Source organism: Coenobita brevimanus, chromosome 54 (assembly GCF_032717465.1).
Source record: "Coenobita brevimanus isolate Jiangsu-jjx chromosome 54, ASM3271746v2, whole genome shotgun sequence".
NCBI lineage: Eukaryota > Metazoa > Arthropoda > Malacostraca > Decapoda > Coenobitidae > Coenobita > Coenobita brevimanus.
In genome coordinates this window covers 21,008,544-21,024,996 of record NC_137007.1, presented here as the reverse complement: position 1 = coordinate 21,024,996, position 16,453 = coordinate 21,008,544, and positions in this window count along the sequence as shown.

The window sequence follows — 16,453 nt, the reverse complement described above, 5'->3', positions numbered from 1 at the left end:
TTTCTTGGATTGCTTCAGCTGGTACAAATGATATCAGCAGAACATCAATAAGGTGATGTCCCTGCAAAATATTGGATGTAACTTAAATGCTATCACACACGAATTTTCTATACGTACTTGTTATTAACCATTTCATCCACATAAATTAAAACATATCACACTAAAAAAAAGTCACAATTACAGATAATTGTGTTTCTAACACTAATGAAACCATTAATGCTGGACTAACAAGTGTAGTTTATGACACCCTTTTCTGCAACTTGCTCAGACAAACTTTTCAGCGTACTGTTTATTACGAAGCAGCTGACGACTGAAAGCAATAAACCATTATTCGAAATTATGACACAAATCTGAAAAGCAGCTAAATAATATTTTACAATACTGGGAACAAGTCCACCAGAAACTAATAGAAAATGTCGCAGTGTAAAATAATAATTCATAATACAGGATGCTCCATACAGGTGCAAAGTGAACTAAATATTATAATTGTGAATATCATTCGGTTACCTTATTAGTTTGTCTTTAAGCTACACATTACAACTGATATAAGCCAACAGAAATATGCTTTCTGTATCGACGTCTTAGAAGCATTATCTATTACCTCGCCAACGAAGTTGGACGGGGTTTATGCATTCACCCGTCTTGTCTGTTTGCCTCTATGTCTGTTTATGAACAATATATCTCAAAACTTATTCTATTTCAATGGAATGTCGTGGATAGGTGGAGAGTGAGTCAGGGAACAGTTGATTAGATAAAATTATCCAGAATTAACTGACAGTGTGACACGGAAAAAGTATTAGTCTGGTAAAAACAAGAATTACAGATAATTTTTTTTTTTTTCCTGGCGGTAGTGGATGTACAAGCTCCCTCAGAACATTCTAGGTATAGAATTGTTATAAAAATAGTCAGCATTTAGTTATTATCGGTAATATTTAAAAACGACTTACAGTTTGCATGTTAACCCATGTAAAAGTGAGCATAGTTTTTGTGTGCAGTGCAAAAACAGTGAATTCCTTTCCTTGATCATGATGGCTTTCTGCAACGATACTCTTTTAGTACAGTTTTTTATTATCATAATTAAAATCGCCAAGAAAGATACACACACACACACACACACACACACACACACACACACACACACACACACACACACACACAGATAATAGTATGTATATCTCTTTATCTATCTATTTATCTATCTATCTATATATATATATATATATATATATATATATATATATATATATATATATATATATATATATATATCTTCATCAGCCATTGCAAGTCCACTGTTGATCAATGGCCTGCCTCAACATTCTCACTGAATACCTTGACTAGCCGATCTCTGCTACGTTTTGCATGCAAAATTCCTTGTCTCATCTCTCCATCTCCTCTCTGGCCTTTTTCTATTACATTTACAATCTCTTGGAGTCAAGTCAATGAGCCTCTTGCTCCATCGGTTATCCTTTTAGCTTGCTACATTTTTTTTTTTTATGTGTCCGACTCTGAGCATAGGCTTCACAGGCTGTTTTCAAGGCCCAGTAGTCCTCCTACGTACCACACACCTCTACATGTCACCACTTCGGCGCTAACACCCACCGTCCATATTGAATTCATGCTAGGGCTGTCTCATACAGGACTGTTGATCTGTCCACCTCCATTTCTGTTCTTACATAACTTTTAAAAAGTCTTTGACTTTAGTATGCTCTCTCGCCCGAGTTGATCTTTTCCTGTATTTTAAGATATTCCGAACACTAACATTACCATTGCTCTTTAAGGACGAATTAGTTGCCTTTCTATCGATTTTTTTTTTTCAGTTTCCAGGTTTCACAACCTTATATCATAGCTGGAATAAAGTATTCGTTATCTACTTTTCCTTTCATACATATTAGCAATCTACTTTTCATGATGTCTATATATTACCGAAAGCTCTCCATCCAATTGTAATGCGTCTTTTTATTTCACCTTCATGGTCTTTCTTTAATTTCAGTGTTTGCCTCTCGTAATTGTACTCCTCGACTTCAAGAATTTTTTCACTTATTCTGGTGATGCAATTTTGTGCATTTGGACTGAAAATTAGTTTTACTCTGGTTCATCTTTAGCCCTACTTTGAAGCTTTCTGTTCAGGTCATTTAAGGATTCTTGCAATGTCGCTCCTGTTTCTGAGAATCGGACAGAGTGTCATGTGCAAACCTTAAATGGTTTAGCTTTTCTGCATCTATGTTTACTCCTTTGTTTACTCAGTCAAGCATTCCAAAAATTCATACTTTCAAGGCATGCTGTAAATAATTTTGGTGAAATTACAGTATATGCCCCTGATGCACGCCCTTCTCAATCTTAATATTTTCCTAGATTATAGGTAATTTAACAATAGCAGTTCCCCCTTTACATATGTTTTCAAGCAATTTTACAATGTTCTCATTTACTCCTTGTTCTCGCATTGAATTTATATATGCTATGTGCTCCAGTTAGTTGAAAGCCTTTTCATAATCAACAAAACATAAGCACAGCGGTTTAATATATTCTGTAGTTTTCTCAATTAGGTGATTCGCTGTGTATAGATGATCAGTAGTCGAATACCCGCTTCGGAATCCTGACTATTCACGAGGAGGGTTTTCTTCCAACTTTGTTCTTATTCTGCTTGTAAGGACTTCAGTGAAAAGCTTGTAAATAACTGATAATAAGCTAACAGGTCAATTGCTATTAAGATCTTTTGAGTTGCCTTTTTAGTAAAGTAAAATAACTATTCCATTACATCATGTTTTGGGAAATTACTTTTTTATACACTGAGTAAATACGTGGACGAGCCTGTTTCGCACTTCTACTCCTGCATCTAACAACGAATCTGCTACTATTCTGTCATCTCCTGGGACCTTACCTCTTTTCAAATTTTTTAGAGAAATGTTTACAGTCTTCATCTGGTGTTACCTCAGGTATTTCACTTGTGTCAACTGAAAAGTTATTGGTACTAATGTCTTTGATGCATACAGTTCTTTGTAAAATTAGACAACTTTCTTCACCATCTTATCTCTACATTTAATGATTTCACAATTCTTTTCTTTCAGTGATATCAATTGTTGCTTTCCTAGGGCCATATTACTTCGGACCTGGTTTAGATTTCTCCTTTTTTATTGGTTTCCTTGATCTCATACATGTCTCTCTTTCTTTTTCCTTCTCTCAGTCTCATGTTGTTAAGCTTATTTAATTCTGTTTGTTCTGTTTCATCACACTTTGCTTTTACTTTCATTTCCTTTCTTCTTTTGGGGGCTCGATGTCTTTTCTGATTACTTCTTGGCTTTTGGTTGTATTAGCTCTCCGTACTACATCTGCTGATTCATTTATCACTTCTGTTAGTCTATTATTTGTCATGAATATGCCACATTATGTGTTCATACACATTCATGACATTGTACTCTTATGGGAAGCCACAAATTCTAGTGGAAGACCCACTGTGTTTCACTCAGTTTCAATGTCCCTGAATGCACTTCAACTGGGATGGTTTTTGAAAACATTCATCACTGCTTTATAAGTGACTATTCTTATGTATGGCATTAGTGCTTCACTGAGTGAATCTATTATGTGTGTATATCATTCGCTCCACCTCTTTTAACCGGTGAAGTTAGGCCATGCCCACTTCTGGTGAACATGCCTCTGTACCAGGCGTGAGAACAGATTGTTTCAGTTGGACAGGGACACCATTAAAGGACAGATGTCTGCCGTGGCAAGAATTCCCGGGGCTTTGTCTACTCCTGAGCTGTGGGCCTTAGCTTAGCAATGCCATACCCCTCCACTCACCATAGTTAGTAGTTAGTGTTGGATGGCCAAGAAAGAGAGAGAGATGGATAGCGCGTCTCAATTCGTGGATCGTCTGTTATTCCCGGAGATTGCCCATCTCTCCGTCAGGAGCCCAGGAAGGTGGATGTAGCAGCGGAGGAGCAGACAGTGGGATCGTTGGAGATTACCTCTCATTTCTGCCGGTGTCTCAGCAGCGACTCCAATCTACTTACTCTTGACTCCATATCTCCAATTGATAGTATCCTTTTCATGTTCTCTAGGTTTAATAATATTAGCTAGTTTGACTGGGTGGGTGGCTTGAAATTCTGAATTGTTTTGAGTTTCTTGTAATGTAATAACTTACTCTGCTGTAATTAATAAATTTACAGTTTTTCTTTTTGAGCTCGATTAAATGTAAGAATCGTGTTTCATTTCTCCATACTGTTCATACTTTAATTTGCTTGCTCTCAGTTTGCACAATACTTTCTTATATTTATCATAACTGGTGGTTAAACCAATTTTTTCATATTGTTTCATGATAAATCCGTTCTGCCAGCCTGGATTTAATTTCAGCAACAACCTATTTAATATTACTAATGATTCAGCATTCATGAATGATTATTCTCTGCTGTGTACTGGTGAAGAGAAAGTATGTAAAGTAATTATAAAATTCTTGTCGTGAGAAAATTGGCGAAGTCGGAATAAAGTAAAACAAAAGTTAAATTTCATAAGTCTATTCCCCTTGTGATAAGAGGTGTCTTTCCTTTTCTTCCATAAGTAGTGGAGGTATGTTCAATATAGATATTGGATATTCAATATATTCCTTTTCCCACCGTAACAACCAACGACTTATTGGCAGTTTATTCATATTTCACTTTTCCCCTTGACATTGGGCGACCACATCAGGATATAACTCCTAGCACATCATCATTCCAGGATATAACTCCTAACATGGTCTCAATTCCAGGATAACTCTCAGCTAAGTTAGTAATGATCTCATTCCAGGATAATTATTTCTAGTTTTAACCCATCCCATCCATGTGTCATGTATACATGTCCTCACGTGGCCATCAGGGTGACAATATACATGATCTAGTAAATCTCGCCATTGCTTGAATATTCAGTTGGTTATTTCCACCACACGCAGCCACTGGCAACCCTCCAGCACGCATCCAAGTCATGCTCCAGTTGCCTGTGTACTTCCGTCATGGATAGACCTACGCAAAAACTTTTCCCTGTGTCCAGACCCTCAGGTGAGCACCTGCAGCCGCTGATTTCAATGCCAATGAAGTCCAAAGGCCAGAAAAGAAAAGGCATTAGTGACAGTGCAATCTGGAGATAACTCAAGGTGACATTATCGTCAACTGTGAGTGGAGAAAGTGACTTTTCCTCTCAGGAAAGTGACCACCATAATGAGTGACAATATTCAAGCATCATATGAGGAGGGTGGAGGACGTGACTCCTCCTCTGTGCACCTATCATTTCCCCCTGTATGTTCATCTGCTATTTCCGATGATGGGAATGGTTCAGAGGGTACTGACGATCTTGGAGAGGGAGGATATTGGCATGGATGAGGAGATGGAAGAGGAAGTAGGGAGTGGAGAAAGGGAGGAGGGAGGGAGGAGGGAAAAGGAAACATGGTGTGTCAAGCTTCGCGCCACCCCTTTCTCTATTTATGTGCATAATGGAAGCAGAAAGTTTGCTTCATGATGAAATCAGTGCCTTATTTTTTATTGAAAGTTTCATGTGTGTATGTTTGTTATGATGAAAGAGTCCAAATCACAAGGGAAAAAAAAAAAAAGAGGAAAATATAGTGGAGTGGAGAAAGGGAGGATGGAGGAGGAAACACAGTGCCTCACGCCACCATTCTGTCTATTTACGTGAATAATGGAAGCAGAAAGTTTGTTTTATGATTAAATCAGTCTTTTTTTTTTTTTTTGGAAAATTTTTGTGTGTATATTTATTATGATGAAAGGCTAAATCACAGGAAAAAAAATCTGTTATAGTGGAAAATACATTATTTTCGATTATGAGCAGTACATGTATATCTATTTTGTTCACAATATTTTTTTTTTTTTTTTAGGTTTTATGTAGTAGACGTTGTTGTTGTTGTAGTAGTAGTCAAAGGCTATTCGTCTCATTAACTCTCCTCCTCTTACTGACTCCCTTCAACCTCTGTCTCTTCGCCGCACTGTTGCGTCTTTATCTCTTTTCTGTCGCTACTTTAATGGTCACTGCTCCTCTGAACTGCTCCTCTGAACTGTCTGCTTGCATTCCTCCACCTCTACGACGGGCGCGTAGCACCCGTCTGGCAGCAAACTCTCATCCCTTTTCTGTCCAACTCTCTAATGCAAGAGTTAACCGTTACTCCCAGTCTTTCATTTATGCAACAGGTCAACTCTGGAACTGTCTCCCTCTGTCTGTATTTCCTGCTTCCTGTGATCTCCAGTCTTTCAAACGCAGTGTGTCCAGGCATCTCAAAATGATCGGATCTTGAATTTGGCTCTCTATTGTATTTTGTTTTTCTCTTGGAGGGAACTGTTACTGCGGGTTCATGGCCTTTGGTTTCTTCTTCCTCGCATAAAAAAAAAGTGGTAGTATTTGTAGTAGTAGTGGTAGTGGTAGTAGTAGTTGTGGTAGTAGTAGTAGTAGTTGTAGTAGTAGTAGTAGTAGTTGTAGTAGTAGTAGTAGTTGTAGTAGTGGTAGTTGTAGTAGTAGTAGTAGTTGTTGCAGTAATAGTTGTATTAGTAGTAGTTGTAGTAGTGGTAGTTGTAGTAGTAGTTGTAATAGTGGTAGCTGTAGCAACAGCAGCAGTTGTAGTAGTAGTAGTTCTTGTAGTAGTGGTAGTTGTAGTACTAGTAGTAATAATAATAGTATTTGTAGTAGTTGTAATACCCAGCTTTCTAGTCACACAACAGTGCCAGAATTGAGCAGCAATGCAAGCCAAACATACATATCCATGTGTGTGTGTGTGTGTGTGTGTGTGTGTGTGTGTGTGTGTGTTTGTCTGTCTGTCTGTTTGTAGGTCGGTGTGGTGGTGAGGTGTGCAGGCAGCCTGTTTCAAGGCCGTTGCTATGGTTACCAGCCTCCCAGCAGCAAGTAAGCCCAATTATGGAAAAATTTTCATGTAAATAGTGTTTGTGGTGGATTGCGTCTTCTCGAAGTGTTATCGAAGTGTTATTATTGTGGAGGGCTAGTCTAAGCCTTAGTTGTGTCACCAAACCACTGCCACACATACAGACACCAGCAAGAAAAAAAATTGCTCCCTTTCCCCACTCATTCACTCTCCCTACACACACTTCACGGATCATCTAATACAATCAGCTTAAAGTCAAAGTACTGGTGAGTTTATGACACTTTTTTTTTTTATGTTAAGTATTAAATGAGATATGAAGGTTTAAAAACAGACGATTTGCACGATTTTCTCAGGAATGCCCAGCTGTGGGAAGGTTTGCAGGAAGATGTGCTAGACGGGATGGGTTAAAGCCAAGTTATTAACAAAATTATAACTCACTCACTCCTAGCTAGCCATTAAAGTTTATAGGCACTAGCTTACTGGTAGTTACTGTTTTGCAGGTCATTTCCCACTTTATTAGACCTTAGAGTACTTAACTCGATTTTAGTATTTTCCTCTGGCTGAGGCCAGATGATTTTACCACTGGGAAACTGCCGGTAGCCAGAGCGTTAATTATTGTGAGTTTCCCCAGTTACTTGGCGAATTTCTTTTTCTTGCCTACTAGTTTAACTATATTAAACTGGTCACTACTAGCCAGTGGCTGTATCCTTATTTTTGTATTATTAGCATTCGACTGCAAAACAGCATAGTTCGTGCATTGATTTTTAGTTAAGTCTCAGTCTGAGTTAGTGCCATGGTTCCTAATCTGTTCATACAGGAAGTCAAATGTATGGGGTTTAATGATCCCCAGGAAAGTGAGATTGTCTCCTGTACACATTCGGGTGGCATGTCTACTTTATACAGGTTCAACAGTTGCAGTTGTTATGCCAGAGCCTCTGACCTAATTATAAGGAACATTAGTTTTAGTTCACTCTGTCTTAGTGAGTTAGCACCATGGCTCCTAACCTGTTCAAACAGGAAGCCAATGGCTTGGGGCTTAATGATCCCCAGATCAGTGAGTTTGTTTCCTGAGGCACATATCCAGGTAGCATCTCCATATTATAGTGGCTCGATCTCTGCAGTTGTCATGCCAGAACCTTTGACCTAATTATAGGGAACGTTTGTGATGCTAAGCATAGTTGCACCGTGATTTTAGTCAAGATGTTGTCCAAGAACAACAGTCTGATCCGACACTTGCCATAGTGCATAAGAAATTGGAGTGTACAGTGATTAAGCATTCACAGGGATGTCAAGTCAGGTTCCTTAATAAACGAGGACAGTTGTACTGTGAGTCACAAACACCCCAGGGCGAGGTTCAACTGCAAGTTGTTGTTCCTGCAAAGTAGTGCTGAGCAGCGTTCAAACTGGGTCATTGTTCAGTGATGGGAGGTCACATGGGCCAAAAGAATACCTTTGATTGTATCCATGCTGACTTTTCTGGCCAGGAATGGGACGTGAAATAAGATTGTGCATTCCTGCAATGTGTGTTGATGAACCTTTAATTGGGGACGTGCCCATCCTGTGTCACTGAAGACCACACCTCTAATCTCTGAGCCAGTAGCACCAGTCGAACAGGGCAGTACTCCCGAGGTTGATGGCAAGCTGGTTATAGGGAGAGCTGGAGCTCCCGTTTCACCAGCCCTCAGGACTTGATCCTGACCATCTCCCTTTTCTGAACATTTTCAGTGCATTCATTTACACAGAGAGTAGGCCAGCATGCTCTCATAATACCTCTACCTTCAACTGTCTACACCACACTACATGCGCATAACATGTCACACCTTCTATTCACATCTTTAGTAATGGCCGCTGCAATCTTACAATCAAATGAGGTGGTACCTCGGATTGCCACCACCGGCAGGGTAGGGCTGGAGGCACAGGGTCCTCCCGGTCGCCATCAAGCGACTGTGCTGGCAGCGACTGTTGCTATTTCCGGGAATGCTCGTCGGCGAGGAGGTGACGGTGCAGCCTTATTCTTTACCAACATCCGTGGCCTTACCACAAATTTAAACTCAGTTCATTTTTTCCTTCAGTCCATATCCCCTTTGGTTCTTTTCCTCACAGAACCACAAATCTCACCCTCTACCGATATATCTCCATTTTGTTTTCCCGGTTACCATCTCCTTACAAACTTTTGAAACAAGGGCGGCACCTATTGTTATATCAAATCCCAATATGCAGTTGATACTATTTTAAACTTCACTTCATCCAGTTTTTATTACTCATTATATAAATTAAATTGCCAAAAAATTACCAAATATATCTGTGTAGTTTATCGTTCCCCCAATGCTTCTTCGGAAACCAGTGTATTTGATTCCATATCCACTCAGTTGAGTAACCTTGCCCTTGCCCTTGGCAATGAAATTACCATTTTGGGTGATTTTAACATACACAATGTTGAATGGTTATTGCATTCTGCCCGGACTGACAACGCTGGTCTAGAATGCGAGCAGTTTGCGGAATCATTTAATCTCACCCAGTTGGTAAAGCAACCAACCAGAATACCTGATAATCCTGACCATAATGCCCATCTCTTGGATTTATTCTTGACAAATAATCCAGATCAATACAGGATAGAGGTACTGTCACCACTTGGATCCTCTGACCACAATCTCATCAAAGCCTCATTAGTTAACCCTCCTACACCTCTCCATTCCGAACCTGTCAGGGTGACCCGATGGCACTTTGACAGGGCAGACTGGGATGGATTTAGAAATTATCTTGCTGATGTTCCATGGCAGTCTTTCTTCTCTAGTGATCCCAATTTTACCCAGTCCCACATTTGCGACTTAATACTAGCTGGTATGGATTTATTCATACCAAGTCAACAATTCACTAAAAGATCAAACTCTCCAAAATAGTTTGATGGCAATTGTGCCAGAGCAACAGCCCAAAAGTCATTAGCATATAACTCTTACTTAAAATAAAAAAACATCTGAATCACTCTCCCAATTTAAAATTGCTAGAAATCATGCAAAAGCTGTATTAAATCTATCTAAATCAAACTTTCTTCAAAAGCAAGCATCAAAACTACTTAACAACCCTAATGACAATAGAATATTCTGGTCAACTCTTAATTCTTTCAATAATAACTTTAACAAGTCATCTTCCATTCCCCCACTAAAATCTTCAGATGGCAATATTACAAATGACCCACGTGGGAAAGTAGATATCTTTGCTAGTACCTTTGCAAGAAACTCTACCATAGATGATACCAGCCAGAATGTCTCAGTACTGGAACTTGATTCTCCCGAAATTGCCCCACTTAAAATACAGACAAGATTCGTAAAATCCATCCTAGACAATTTACCTACCAACAAAGCTCCAGGCCCAGATGGAATTCCGCCAATTGTTTTGAAATAGTGTTCCCTTGAACTTGCCTCTGTCCCAGCCAAATTATTCAGACTATGCATACGTACTTCTTTATTCCCAAATTCATGGAAAGAAGCCAATATTCACCCAGTTCCCACGAAAGGAAGTTCGTCTGACCCCTCCAATTACAGACCAATAGCTGTCACATCTTCTCTTGGTAAGATATTTGAAACTTTAATTAATAAGCATATTGTTAAACATCTTGAATCCAACAACTTAATTAGTGATAGACAATACGGTTTTCACCACGAAAGATCCACCATTGACATTCTCAATCTCTTAACTCATACCATCCATCAATCAATTGATCTTTTTGGAGAAACTCATGCAGTGGCTCTTGATATCTCTAAAGCTTTCGACAGAGTATGGCACCGTTCCCTGCTGTCCAAACTCCCTTGCTATGGACTAACGTCTTTTGTTCCTTTGATTTCTTCTTGTCTTAGTGACAGGAAAATAAGAGTAAAAGTAGATGATGTATATTCGAATTTCCACTCAATTAACGCCGGCGTGCCGCAGGGATCAGTTCTGGCGCCAACCCTATTTCTGGTTCATATTAATGATCTCTTATCTGTTACTCACAATCCCGTTCACTCATATGTAGATGACTCAACAATACATAGTTCATTCACACTCAGACATCCATTTACAAAGTCTAATATCTCTACCTCTCAACTCAGTACAGCCATCTCCATAAATCAAGATCTAGCTACAATCAGTGAATGGGGACAAAACAACCTTGTCTCTTTTAATGCTAGTAAAACTAAATACCCGGTATATACAGTTTACTAATAGACAGATATTGCCAGATTCGTACATTACCTTCAGTGCTACTAATATTCCAATCTCCAAAAGTATTGAAATTCTTGGTGTCTCACTTAACAGTGCCCTCAGCTGGACCTCTCATGTCAGATCTCTTGCTAAAACCGCCTCAAAGAAACTTGGATTATTGTACAGAGTCCGTAACTTCTTCGCCGATGAGCAGTTAGCTATAATTTATAAGAGTCATGTGCGCTCTCAGCTTGAATATTGCTCACCCTTGTGGAATGGTTGTGGAGAGGTTGCATTAAGACAACTAGACAAAATTCAGAATAAAGCTGTTAGAATCATTAACAACCCTGCCATTACATATAAACTACCTCCCTTGCAAGTAAGAAGGAATGTTGCCTCCCTTGAATTATTTTACAGATATTTTTTTGGCAAATGCTCAGACGAAGTTGCGTCCATGGTGCCACCTCTCCATGCCTTCCCTCGTGCTACACGGGTATCTGGTAGCGCTCATGACTGGAATGTCACTCAACCATATTGCAGAACTCCTGCCTATCAGAATTCTTTCATTCCCCGAACTGCATCTCTCTGGAACTCACTTCCCCAGAGTTGTTTTCCTCCAAATTTCAACCCACAACTGTTCAAGTCTAACTGTTACAGATATTTTATGAATAGAGGACACCAGTAATCTGGTGTATGGATTATTTTTTTTTTCCCATTTGTTTTTCCTTCCTCCGTTCTGTTATTAAAGAAAAAAAAAATTAACAGAGACAGTAGTGGCAATGTGGACACAGACCTGATGTCTCGCCTGTTGGTTCTGCAGGACATGTCTTGTCCTGGACTTGTATATACATATACCCTAGGTTAAGGGGGAAATTCGAGTACCCCACAGAGACATTTCGGGGCTGTGTTTGAATTATCTTGTGGTGCATCTCGAGCTGTGGGCCTTCCTGAGAATTCCCAGAGAATACATACCCTATCCACATGAGTGTTCACGCACATGCTCGGTGTCACAATGTGACCTGCCCAAGTTTGCTTAGGGATCCTCAGCTTACCGATATTTGTTATGAGGGTAAGAATGCTCTTAGGATGTCCAGGTACATAGGAACAAATACTGCCGACAGTATTTAGACTAGAAGCATATGCATAGATAGTCCCTAGTTAACAGTCGCTACTCTTACTTTCGACCTGTGATGGGCTGTGGGTCACTAAGGGCCCTGTTTGTTAACTGGCGACTGTTGGGATCTTTTTAACGTACCAGTGGTCAGTGCTGTAGGGGTTGGATCAGCTATAGTGAAGCATGGTGTCACAGATGAGAGAAGGAGCTGGCACCTGAGTGACTGCTGTCTATCTTAAAAGAGCCAGGCATGGCTCTGGACCTCACCCCTTATATCCACACTGTCTGTGCATTAACCAGGGAACACCTTGTTCTCTGGTTAATAGAGATATAGGTTTAACCAAAAAACTATTGGCTGTTCTAAGTGATTTCAGCAATCCAAATACTAGCAAGTTTCCTGGCTAATAATGCACCCAATGAGAAATTAATGGCGACCTCAGATGTACAAAGCCTTGGCTGTTGCTATAATTTTTCAGCTATGGTGAACTTTCCATAGCATATGTAATGATTACTAGGCAAAGGGTAATTGCAATTTAATAAAAACTGTTTTCACATCGACACTACTGATGCTCCACCCTGATTGATTTCACAGGTACAGCTGGTGGGTGGAGTAGTTATGCTGTGCAGGTACAGCGATAGGTATAGCAGTTTTGCTGTGCGTGTCAGCTGATCGTCTTTGTAGCACGCTACCGTCTCTTCTCCTATGCCCTTGGCATCTCCATATTGTGTGCAGGTACAGAGATAGGTAGAGCAGTTTTGCTGTGCGGGTCAGCTGATCATCTTTGCCCCACGCTGCCGTCTCTTCTCCTATGCCCTTGGCATCTCCATATTGTTACTGATTATGTATTATACCGTTTTACACGTAGGTACAGTTAAACTACAACTGTCATACCTACACCGTGTATTACATACACCATGCTACGTAACAATAATTTGTTAAAATACATGTAGCGACTCACTCAGTTTGACCTAAGTATAGGATTTTTCCTCATAGTCATGAGTTTTTTCTCCTCAACCTTACTTTCATTAAGGTAAATACGAGTTTTTTTATACTCATTGAGGACAGTGAGCTCCTGTGGCAGGATAGTACACACACCACAGTGCGAATCGTGTGTGACCCAGTTAGGGATATATATACATATATATATATATATATATATATATATATATATATATATATATATATATATACCGTATATATATATATATATATATATATATATATATATATATATATATATTATGCGAGGAAGAAGGAACCAAAGGCCATGAGCCCGCAGTAACAGTTCCCTCCAAGAGAAAAACAAAATACAATAGAGAGCCAAATTCAAGATCCGATCATTTTGAGATCCCTGGACACACTGCGTTTGAAAGACTGGAGATCATAGGCAGGAGGAAATACAGACAGAGGGAGACAGTTCCAGAGCTGACCTGTTGCATGAATGAAAGACTGGGAGTAACGGTTAACTCTTGCATTAGAGAGTTGGACAGAAAAGGGATGAGAGTTTGCTGCCAGACGGGTGCTACGCGCCCGTCGTAGAGGTGGAGGAATGAAAAGGGATGAGAGTTTGCTGCCAGACGGGTGCTACGCGCCCGTCGTCGAGGTGGAGGAATGCAAGCAGACAGTTCAGAGGAGCAGTGACCATTAAAGTAGCGATAGAAAAGAGATAAAGATGCAACAGTGCGGCGAAGAGACAGAGGTTGAAGGGAGTCAGTAAGAGGAGGAGAGTTAATGAGACGAAAAGCCGTATATATATATATATATATATATATATATACTGCTGCATGTTTGATCACGATTCGCCTCGTGGCTTCCATAGTGACCAAGCTTCCGTGTTCTACCTCACTCCCCCCTTCTCCTCCCTTATAGTACGAGTAGAGTAAGTCGTTCTTTCTGTTGTTCAGAGCAGGAGTGTCAACTCTTTGTCCCCTATGGCTTCATTTGCGCGTCCTTCTTACAAGTTGTATCAAGCTCTGCCGGCCCCTATATAATGAGCTCAGTCTCTGCATTAATTGCCACTTAGATCTACTCATTTTGTTCACATCTCTGTCCTCCCCTGTACAGGTGTTATTATTTTTGTGAGTGCTCAGGAAGTCTCCAACCATCTAGCTGCTGTGTAATTTGAGTATAAGTGTTATTACATTTTTTTCTTGTACTGTATAGGATAAGGTGTTGGTTCGTGGGCCTGGTGAGGTTTTTGTGATAGGTGTAAAGTTTTACTGCCAGCCAGTAGTAATAATATTTTGTATCTGTAATAATATATCTTGCTTTAACTGAGCATTATCCGGTTTTTCTCATTTTATCAGGGCTGACTTAGATAAATTTACTCTTGCTAATTTCGTGTTAATAGAGGCTATTGCAGTTAACCATATATTTAACCTGTTTTTTGCCATTACATTATCCTTATGAGTTCTGAATGTTTAGTTGTTAGTTTGAGCATTAAACTTTAACTTGTAATTTTACCTAACTCTTTTGTTTTGAACCTGGAACTTTGCAGGACAGTAGTGATTTTTAGTATTCTCACTTGAAGTGTTCATTATCTCTCTCTGTTCCGTAACATAAATTTGGCGACCCCTTATCAGGATATTCAGGATATTATCACAAGGATATTGCTTGATATTTTGTGACTGTGATTTATTCATGATCTCTACTATTACTACGCTTGATGAAGCCAGAGATTTTTTGTCAAATGTGCAAACAGTGTGTGATGTAGAAAACAGAACAAAGAATGAACTTAAGCTTGTTGCTCAACAATTGGGAATTGCTGTTCGCTCTCATCATTCTAAAGATCAAATTGTTGACAAGATTAATGAAAGCTTGTTTAATGTAACTCCTCCAGATGAGCAAACGCAGATTGAAATAGCTAAGTTACAGCTAGCCCTGCAGGAGGCTCGTGCTAAGGAGGCTGAGTTTCAGGCCCGTGGTAAGGAGGCCGAGTTTCAGGCTCGTGCTAAGGAGGCTGAGTTTTAGGCACAAGTTGAACTTGCTAGGATTCAGGCAGACCATGAGTATCGCATGAAACAAGGTGGAACTGTATCATCTAGCTCTGATGATTTCGATGTGGCTAAAAATGTTAAACTAGTCCCTCCTTTTAATGAATCTGATTTAACAAAGTATTTTCAGTTGTTTGAGAGGGTAGTTACAGGTTTTAATTGGCCCAAAAAGTATTGGCCAGTACTCCTTCAAACTGTTCTCACCGGTAAAGCTCATGTAATTTATGGATCTTTGCCTCAGGATCAATCTGATAATAATGATGTAGTTAAGAGCTTGATTCTTAAGGCCTATGAGCTTGTTCCTGAAGCCTATAGAGTAAAATTTAGGACAACTTATAAGCAAGATAAGCAATCCCACGTTGAGTATGCAAAAATCAAAGAAGATCTGTTCGAGCGGTGGTTAAATTCTAAGAATGTGGATTCTGATTTTGGTAAAGTTAAGCAGATGATTTTGCTGGAGGACTTCAAAAGGTGTATTAATAAAGATGTAAGCCTATATCTTGATGAGAGAAGAATAGATAATTTGTCTGATGCTGCAGTTTTAGCTGATGAATATGTTCTCACTCACAAGAGATATTCTAAAGAAAAAAGGAAAGCTGAGAGTAAGTACGTTGCCTCTACTCAGAGTACAGGTAACAGGAAAGAGAATAAAGATGATGTTTCTCAGGAAGTAAATACCACCTTCGCCTCTAGATTTCAGAAAAGTAAATGTACTTATTGTAGTAAGCTTGGTCATACTACGGAGAAATGTTTCAGGAGACAGCATGATGTGAACAAAAAGGAGTCTTTAAATATTCAGTCAATTGGTCTAGTGTCCACCCTTGAGAGTTCCCAGAATTCTTTAACCGAGTTAACTGAACCTGCTTTGAGGGGTAAATTAAATTCTCATGATGAAGCTCCTCTTTTGAGCAGTAACGTGGGTGACACTCTCAAGAGTTCATGTGCTAATTTCCTGTCTGATGGTTTTGTTAGTCCTCTGGACAGTAATAACAGGAAATCAGTTAAAATATATCGTGATACAGGTGCTTGCCAATCCCTTATGCTGACCAGTGTTCTAGGCTCTAATGTTAATTCCTCTGATGAAACTGCAATCTTACAAGGTGTAGGGAATAATTACTTCTCTGTCAATCTGTGCAGAGTGAATTTAGTGTCTGGTTTTGTTAATGGTTCCGTTATGGTTGGGTTGGTTGAGACACTCCCAATGTCAGGTGTAACTTTCTTACTTGGAAATGATATTGGTGGAAGTCAAGTGTGTCCAGCTCCTCAGTTGTCTAGTGAACCAGTGACTGCGACCCAGGATTGTGATGTCCCTG